Raw genomic sequence first — 9,464 nt, 5'->3', positions numbered from 1 at the left:
TGCTGCTTTTAAAATAAGTGGTTCTTAAAAATTAGTGATTTTACAGGGAACAAAAAAGAACAAGTTGACTTTCTAAATCCTTGATTGGGATAAATATTGCAAAAGCTGTTGCAAAAAAAAAAAAATATCCCTGTACCTCTTCATGTTCTGAGGAGGTGCTGGGGTCAGAAGTGGTCCTTCCTGGGCCAGTACTTTTGCTGCAAGAATTCAGTGAATCCATCCTCTCTTTCCTTTGGACAGGCAGAGCAGGGTTGGCTGTGCTGCAGACATAACCTGTTTCAAAGTTTCATTTATAATCTGTTCTTTCCCAGGGACTTATCTTCTCGTGTGTGTTTTCCTATTGTTGTTTATGTGCCTTTATGGCACCTGGAGATGGAGCAGGGCCAGGAGATACACCTTTTCCAGAAACTGCTGCTACTAACCATGCACAACTCATCTCTCCATGCATTTTCTTCTTGTCCAGTTTTCACAATCCCCAGAAATTTCATCATAACTGTGGTTATCTCTCGCTTATTTTTTTTGTCTTAAATATTTTCTCCTGTCATACATTAGCCACTTCTAGGGTCATGCTTGCCCTTGAAAGTGTAAGTCTGTTTAATGTCCTCAGAGGCTCTCATTATAAACCCCCCCTGGCTGGGTGTGCTGTTACAAATCATATTCTCTGCCCAGGATTTACTGGGGTAGGAGAAGCAAGAAGTTTCATGGAAGAGAAAAGATGATGTTTCAGGTAAGGGCAACGCCAGGAAGATTAATACCCAGCACTTCCCACCCAGAGGTTGGAATGCTCTGCATTAGCATTAACCAGATGAGTGTATTCCCTGCATCTGGCCGAGCTCAGGCCTCTGGAGCATGGAATGTGCTAGGAAATGAGGATGTTACCTGCTGTGGGACACTGTGTGCAGTTAGTGTCAAAGAGAATAAGGGTAAGACATAAGAATAATGTGTATGACGAGGGGAAGGAAGTTAATAATTTAAAAAAATCTTATTAAATGAAGGAAAATGCTGCACACCTCTGAACAATCAAAGTTGGAAAGTGTCCCTTATGTATAAGCTGGTTTCTGAATGAGGACTAAAGCTGCTCTTAACAGAACAGCCCAGGGAGATACCAGGCTTTAGGGGCTGGGGAGGCACTGCCTTGAGACAGTCCTGCAGCAGCTGGGAACTACAATTTTGGTTTAATCCCTGTGGTGCTAAAAGAGGACTGACTGCAGCTTTTCACTGTGTGTGGATCTGTTTCCCATATCTGTACAATCAGTTTTCTCTAGGAGGGAGGGGATGTCAAGCCATTGTGCCATTGCTAAAAGGATCATGTAAACAACCTCCCCTACTATTAATTACCTAAGGAACCTTCAGTTGCTCGGGAACACACACCACAAAGTGCTCCTTTGCCACTTCATCTGTTGAAGATTTATGTTGGTCCAGTGGGCATGGGAAATGTACCTAATGGAGTTAGAAAGAAGATACCTATTCAGTAACAATGCAATTGCATTTGCTATACTTAAAATTACTTTTAAGCAGCAAATAAAGCTTCTGCAGCAAATGATTGAGAACTTACCAGTGTTCCCATCTTAGTGTGTAGGGTTGCTTCTGAAGAGCCAGTTTTGAACAGCAGTATTTCCTGCTTGGTGCCTACAGACCTGCATGAAAGCACAGCACTACCACTGGCTCAGTTTGATTTTATTTTGCATCAGCTTTGTAAAGACTGAGTAGGAATAGGGAAACGCTGATATAGAGGCCCTACTTCATTAAGCTTCACTCGCATCCAAGCTCCTCACCTTATTTTCTGACAAGCTGCATCAATTTATGGAGTAATCTAAAAATTTCCCATTGCTTGGACCACCAGCTGCTCTGGTTTACATTGGCTGCATCAATGGCTGATTCCAGGTAATGGCTTTTGATTTTGTTCCCACTGTATTCCTGTATAAAGCATTCTCTCCTCGCATGGAAATGTCAGCAGGGTACTCGGTGTTCCCCTCTGTTGTTGGGCATATTTTACTTCAGCCTGGATATTTCAATATACTCTCCTCATGTTTGAATCAATACAGTCTCTATTGATGCTGCTGCTAACAAATTAATCGACTGATCATAAATTTATGTCTCCTGTAGAGGTGGCTGGCTGCCTTTGCCACCTTTAATGGAAGAATTGGAGGTGTAGCTGGGCTCTCCAGTTGCTAAAGTGACAGGAATTATGCCCTTGGGGATAATTAGTGGCTTTACAAGAATAGTTATATTCAGTTCTTTGAATTTAGTGAAAACCTTTCTGCTGACCTCTGTAGGTTTAGACTAGACTGTTGCAGGGGGTTGTTTTAGGAAATATTTTCCAAGACTATTTTAAGTGGCCATCTATTGAATTTAATTTTTAAAAGGTCCTGCCTACAACTCAAAAAAATATCCAGTGAGTGCAAGGCAATGTGTTTGACTGAGATTCCAAACCTGTGATCTGGGTAATTTCCAGCTGGATCCTTAGTCCTGGAGGAACATGTATTTCCCATGACAACTTAGACTTGCTTAGTAAGTGATGCTCATGGGCCCTTCTAACCCAAATCAGGCTAAAAGAGCTTCTCTCTTTTTGATTTGCTCTGCACCTACTGCTTTTCTTTGCACAAGACCCATTAACTATCACTTTTCCTGCCAATTGTTGGTCTTTAGGAAGAGGTTTTTTGTGTTATAAAGAAAAAAAAGAGATGGTGGCTGTATCTCTAAAAGTCCTCATTGCTATTCCCTCCATTTCCAACTACCCTTCAGTGCTGTTTTTCTTCCCCTCTCTTATCTAATCTGTTGCCTTAAGAGGCACCAGAGATGGACCTTTTTTAAGGCTATTCTCCTTCACAGTCATTAGAGGAAGAACATCATAGCCAAGCCAAGGCTGACTCTGCTTCCAGTGAGGACTAAAGACATTGAGGAGGGTTATCTATAACCTGAGGTTGTCCCATCTTGACTCTTTCTTATCAGAGGTAGGCTCAGGCTCTAAAATACTCTCAGTTGGTGGCATGGGGGGATAAAAAGAAAGGCCAGTCCTCTTCACCCTATAGGTTCTCTTAATGGATTGAAGACTTTACTGGGGTGGCCTAGCAGGTCTTCAGGCCCCTGTGGAGATCAGGAAGGATTTGACTAGGTGAAAGAAGGCAGGGAAAAGACTTTAGTCTCTTAATGTCCCTCTTCGTGGGTCTCTTCGGTGGCTTCCCCACAGGATCTTGACCTTTTTTGTGTTACCTCAGAACAGCCTCTCATCATTCAGCATGAGCAAGTCTGAGCTTCTCTACTCCATTTCAACCCTTTGCTGTGTAAACCATGGACAGCAATGTAAATATTTCACAGCTGCTTTTGAACTGTGTTTGCTCTGGGCTCTGAGCATATAATATTTTGGATTACAAATGTGCCTGACACCTGCCAATTTTCCCCCCCACAATGCAGAAATATCTTTCTGAAATATCTATTAACTCACTGACTGCAAGAAAGGAGGGGATTCTCTTCTATTAGATTTATCTTGATCTATTTTGATTTTCAAACTGTAATCTTAGGACAAGGAATTACAGCTTCTACTACTTACTTCACCCACCTCAGAATCGCATTCTGTGATGTACTGAAACTACTGACTTGCTGGGAAGCTAAAAGTTACTCAGCATCCTTTGGTGACAAGCAAAAGGATAAAAAGAAGCAGCAAAACAGTGTAGAACATATAAAATCAGGCGACGGAGGAGAAAGCTTAAACTACCTTAAGTTCCTTATGAGGAAAAAAAGTCTTTCTTAAAAGTCGTCAAAGAAATAATCACGGATAGTAAAATAAAATCTAAAATACTCCAAGCAAGTGTATTATTATTTCTTTCTTTATCTCACTGTGAAAATCTGGTACTTTTCCTTGGATCAGTAATTAATAGATTTTGTTTTCTTTCTTAGTGGTTGGGGTTTAATACGAAAATAAAAGGAGTGGAGCTGTAGCAAACATTATTTCAGAAGGACTGCGACAAGACAAAGTCCTGATGTGTATTTAGGATAAAGTTCTATTCTCTTATTTCTGAAGTTTCTTTGTGTTGCCCCTCCTGTGGCCACGCGGTGTCACTGTGGCACCTCGGCACCGGTAGCGAGGCAGGGGGCAGGGAGGAGAGAACTCTGTCAGAGTCTCCTGGCTCCATGAAAAATTGAAGGGTATTTATTTTCTGGTAGGCAGCCAGGCTGAAAATACTATCTGAATTGAAAGCCTTTCATGAAACATCTGGGCAGTTAAATTTTGCAAACTTCAAAGTTGTCCAGTACCGCACTAACATACTGATTTCTTTCTTTAGTGAAGAATCACTTAGGCTAATGCACGAAAGCCTGTATAAACCATTCCATGCTGAAATTAATGATCAGAATGACTATGCTCAATAAAGCAAGTATCACAGGAGCGCCAGTAAATACAGTTAAACTACACCAGGCTCATAATCAGTCTCTCAAATTGCTATCAATTGTCCGCAGCGACCAGTTTTGCAGTGTGGTTTGTTTGTTTTGGTTTTGTGTGTTTTTTTTTTTTTAAGTCTGTGTGCTTAATCTCTGGATTTTTCCGTTCTGGATTCGATATGTGTGTGCAAAATTGTGCCTCTGGTTTTGTTTTGCAGTCTGTCATTTTCTAAGTACCTTTCATAAGCTTGAGTAGATTCTCTGCTGGTAAAAAGTAATAATAATAATAGAGTCAAGTTTATAGCAGTTCAAAATCTGGTCCTCAACACTGACTTTAAATATAGGATCTTGTTTTTACTTGTTGATATGTATTCTCCTAAATGCAAAAGCTTTTGGCTAAAAGCAGGACTATGTCAAATACTTCCCAGATGACTCAATCTGCTCTCAGAGGCATGGGATTATACAGCCACATGCCTGCTAAAATTCCTCCAGTGCTGCTACATGAAGCCTTAGGATTTTTTTCTCTCCTCTCAACGTACAGAGTGATGTACAGCTACATAACTAGAATAAGTTTACACGAATAATTCTGTTCACTGAGCTGCCTGAGGCAGAAATGCAAGTGCTGATGTGTGTAGGATAGTTAACTTCGATAGTTATCTTTGGGAATGAAAAAATACATTCATAATTTCCCAATTCTCATTCAAGTGCTTATAATACGGTCTAGGTAAAACTGTATTTTTACACATAGTCAAAGAGCATAAATAAATGTAAATACACAGCAGGTGTCCTCTCTTATGACACGTGGACACGTCGGGGTCCTTGTTCACTTATGTGGGGAAAAATACTGATGCAGTTTCCTTATAATGGGGTGGTTTTCAAAGAGAAGCAAAAATCACACATAATGTACCCATCTCCACAAGTAACATTAATTTTAAGGACAGAGATTGAGTACAAAGAAAAAGAGAGTCTTTAGTAAAATCTGTCATTGACTTAACTCAGAGAGTCCCCATTTATCATTGTTCAACTCCTGGAAACCCTGCCAGAGATCCACTCTATGATTTAACTCCTACTGCACATCCTCAGCACCCCAGACCATAAGCCAGGCTGTGCTCCTTTCCAGCAGGAATGCTAAACCTCCCAGCTGGTGTTCACAATCACAACACATTGCACTGAACACACACTCTGGTGCAGGAGAGGCACCACCAACCACTGCAGGTGGCAATGACCTTGTGCTTGGGGAGCTCAGACAACACTCGATTTCTTACTGAAAAGCTACAGGAAAGAAATCTATGGAAGATGCTTTTGTTTTTGAAAATTATTTGATGTTTTCTAGCTAGAGTCCTCAGACTGCTCCTGCCATGTACAATAAAAACTAGACTGGTCAATTAAAAGAAAAAAAACAAACTAGAGAAATAAGGTAGAGTTTAATTTGCTCTCATGTCAGTAAGAAGAAAAAAACATTAGCTCTGACGTTATGGTCTGCTGCAATAGAGAAATGATACACAGAAATTTACCTATATAAAATAATTTTTCATGTAATATATATATACACTTGAAAATGCTTTCTTAATTAAGACTAGTCCTGACCTGGAAAAGGACAAGTTTATGAATAACAAAAAGCAGTGCTTGTCCAGGTTTTCCCTTCTTCAAGCTTTGAACAAACATCAGCTGTTTAATTTAGCCCTCAATACCTTTATATTGTCATTTGAACTGAGAGCATTCTCTGCATGTATCCAACAGTTACTTTAAACAGAGGGAGTGTTTTGCAAATCATTTGCAAAGCAAATGATTCCATTTTACCTCTCTGCAGCCAAGCAGCATTAAAAAATGGTTTTGCTTTGGTTCCATTGCTTGTTTGGTTTGATTTCTTTAATTAGAATAGGAGTAAGTGGCCTTAAAATCCATTTGGTATTTTGCAATCTGGAGAGTATCTCCCAGCTGATGAAGCCAACAGTCTCAGCAGATGTGACTTAGAGAAGCCCGTAGTGACTAAGGAAGATGTGAATTTGAGCTTTGGTGTTTCCAGCACCATTTCTGCAACAAGTTTTGTGTGAACATGGCTCTTTGCCTGGGAGAAGCTAAAGCAAAGTTGCAGGCTCTGGGCCTTCTATTTGTAGACCACACATGACAATTTTCCTCCTAAATGTGATTATTACATTTACAACACAACACTGAGCTGAAACTACAAGAAAACTGGAAATTAAGCTGTTCGGTGTTACCTCCAGCAGAGAGCAAAATAAACACATTCCTGCAGTGTGCTTTTCCATAGCCAGACTCAGATTTCACATCAAACAAATCTAGCAAGTGACAGGTCACAACACATGCCTTTAAAATACCAGGGAAAGGAAAGCTTCTTCAGCAGCACCCAGATAAACAAAACCAAATCCCAAAATTCTGAACAGCCTCAGAGCGTGTTATGGGCACATCCCAGGCAGCTGTCGGTTCAGTAGCCAGCTCACACCCAGCACTGGTTATTCTTCCAGTCATTTTTTGTGTTTGGACAGGGACTGTCCTGCTGCCTAGATCTTAAGCCCTGTCCTGAAAGTATTCTGTTAATTCATATCTCCTGGGGGAAAAAAAGACCAACAAAACAAAACCAACGTGCCACTGTGTTACAATTGGGGCTTGCTAAGACTGAGGAGGAACACAGAATGAGGAAAAAGCTTCCAGGCTTCCTTGCTTTACCAAAGGCACAGTCAAATGAAAAGGTTATTCTGGGATGTGACATTACCATGAAGCACCTGATCTATATTAGGTGATACTTGCTTTGAGCCTATGACAAATGGGGGGTAACCCAAGTATAGTTCTTAAAAAAACCATATTAAATAATAATAATAATAATAATAATAAAAATCAGCCTGGTCTGAGTAACTGAGCCTTCAGAAAGTTCCCTGACCAGCAGGCAAGTTTCTCACCTTCTGCCCCTGCAATTTCAAAGTGACAGGCTCACAGCATTTGCCATGATTTTGACAGTGCTTGACTTTGCCATTTTAATAACTTGGCTTCCAAAGGAAAGGTTGTCGCATTCAATGAAATCTCTTATGAGGGCCCAGAAAGCCTTTCACCTCTTGAGGAGTTGAAGTCAGCTTTTCAGGTTTTACCCCTGAGATTGTGGAACTGAGGGCATGGGACTCATTCAGAAGAGTTTCAGGCTATGGGAGTTATGTGCAAGCTGGAGGAATCATCAGTGTCAGAAAGATCTGACATTAAAGTAAGTGAAGGTTTATTATTATTACTTTAATTATTTTAATAATTTCTGGCTATAAAATTACAAGCTATGTGATCTCAACTGGCCCCATAGGACTTTCTGACCAGATAAAATAGTCCAGCTGAGACATCAGTACTGGAGGCTTAATGTCCTATGACTACCTGAGAGGTCCCAGCCCCATCAGCAAACCCCACTCTCAAAAAGAAGGGCTGGCAGGAGCAGTGAAGTGAACAGACCCAGCCAAACCCATACAGACCTGTTTCATGAACTACCAATCACCCTCCTGGCAGGAGGAATTTTCCCTACAGCAGGTAAAATTACAGCACAAGGAATGTTAGCCCGGACCACAAACCAGATTGACAGAGCACCCCCAAGAGCTTTCATCCTGCTGAAGAAAGCATACAGCTCCAGAGAGTCACAGATGAACACATGCAAAGCATGGGAACAGCCCTGGTAATTCTCTCATATGTTTAGTCACATGTATTCCCTACAAAACTGTGAACAAATGCAGTGTGTGACACGGGCAGAGGGAGCATCAAAGGAATCGCTTCCCCAAGGAAGCTTGTTGATGGAGGGCAACAGTTGTGCTCAGAGCTAAAGGAAGCAAAAGGTAAAGTGCTTCACGCTTACGTGGCTTAAACTCATGGTTTTTTTCTTTTATGGAAAAAGTTGAAACTGGAAAAGGAGATTTTTATCTTCCAAGACCTATAGGAACCTTTTTTTCTTTGCATGAAATCTTCCATCCCATGGCACTTCAGTGGTTACCCGCTGTTAGCAGTTTAGGTCCATGTTTGTTTAACCTGTATGTTTGCTCCTAGACTGACCTAAGTGTTCCTTGCAGCTTCTTCTGTCCAGTTTTGGCATCTAAGACTTTGGCTGGCTATAAGCCGCCTTCTGGTTTAACTGGGGTTGGTTTGTACTAGTTCATAACATTGCTAGATGCCTCTGTTAAGAAAATAGTTGTAAATTCCCATCATCTTTGGACTTCAGTCTCTGCTCCCTGCTGCTATACTACACTGTTGTGCTAAAGAAAGAGGTGTTTAATTAAGAAATGAGTAGTAAAACATCTAATAACTGTAGGGATGAGCTGCCACGTGGGATATCATGATCACAAATCCCACCTGGTCACTAATAGCAGGGAAAATGCTTTGCTCAAAGCTATGGAGGGTATTGTTGTTGTAGCTTTATACAGTGATTGAGGACAAATAGGTGTGGGGCTCTGTTACAATTAACTTCCACAGAATACTCCTTTCTGTGACTTTTTCCCTATTCAGTGAGGTAATCCACCTACTTAAAAGAGGTGTTATGGTGCTAAGTTAATTAATCTTAGTAATATGCTTTTATAGCACTGCCTGGTCTACTACAGAAAAGTTAATGATCAGCCACTCCTATTGCCTGAATTAGTATTTCAACAGCCCATTCAGCTTTTAATTTACCCTCTTTAGATGTTGTAATGCAGTTTTTTGTTTGACATATTTCCCTATTCTGGTAACCTTCAAAACCCTCAGCAAGCAGGTAAAATACCCCAAACCAGAGGAAAGGAGCCTCATACTTACGAGGGAACATGATGCTCTTTCACAACGAGTCACACAGCCCTGTTTTAGCTAGCTCTGCAAAGGCGGATTTGATCTGAGGCAGGCTCTAATAGGTCCAGCTCAGCAGAAAGCAGAGCCAAAAGGAAGCCATCTGTGCAGGTGGCACTCATCCAAAGGGAAGGGTGGGAAGGTTGTCCTAACAACTCACCTGTGGTCCTGCCTAATGAGCTGCTCCAGTGCTTTCCTGCAGCTGGAGGTCAGAGGGTGATGGTACACGAGGGAGGACCTGGAGCTGAGTGAGTGCATGAGGCTTGCAGTCTCTTCTCAGTTCAGGTGAATGCAGG

General features: G+C 41.2%; 1 long non-coding RNA gene across 1 annotated transcript in view; it reads right to left on the bottom strand.

The window, feature by feature from the left end:
• LOC108502798 overlaps window positions 1-2,273 on the bottom strand; it is a 12,130-nt gene extending 9,857 nt beyond the window's left edge. The window contains exons 1-2 of the long non-coding RNA XR_001876629.1: window positions 1,339-2,273; window positions 137-273 (exon numbers count right to left, since the gene is read on the bottom strand). This is a non-coding gene — a long non-coding RNA (uncharacterized LOC108502798). The remainder of the gene's footprint in view (window positions 1-136; window positions 274-1,338) is intronic.
• Between the last annotated feature and the right edge of the window lie 7,191 nt (window positions 2,274-9,464).

The sequence above is a fragment of the Lepidothrix coronata genome, unplaced genomic scaffold, assembly GCF_001604755.1.
Source record: "Lepidothrix coronata isolate B3197 unplaced genomic scaffold, Lepidothrix_coronata-1.0 Scaffold124, whole genome shotgun sequence".
NCBI classification, from domain to species: Eukaryota; Metazoa; Chordata; class Aves; order Passeriformes; family Pipridae; genus Lepidothrix; species Lepidothrix coronata.
The sequence above is the reverse complement of the archived record's forward strand: the minus strand, read 5'-3'. Positions and strand labels throughout refer to the sequence as shown.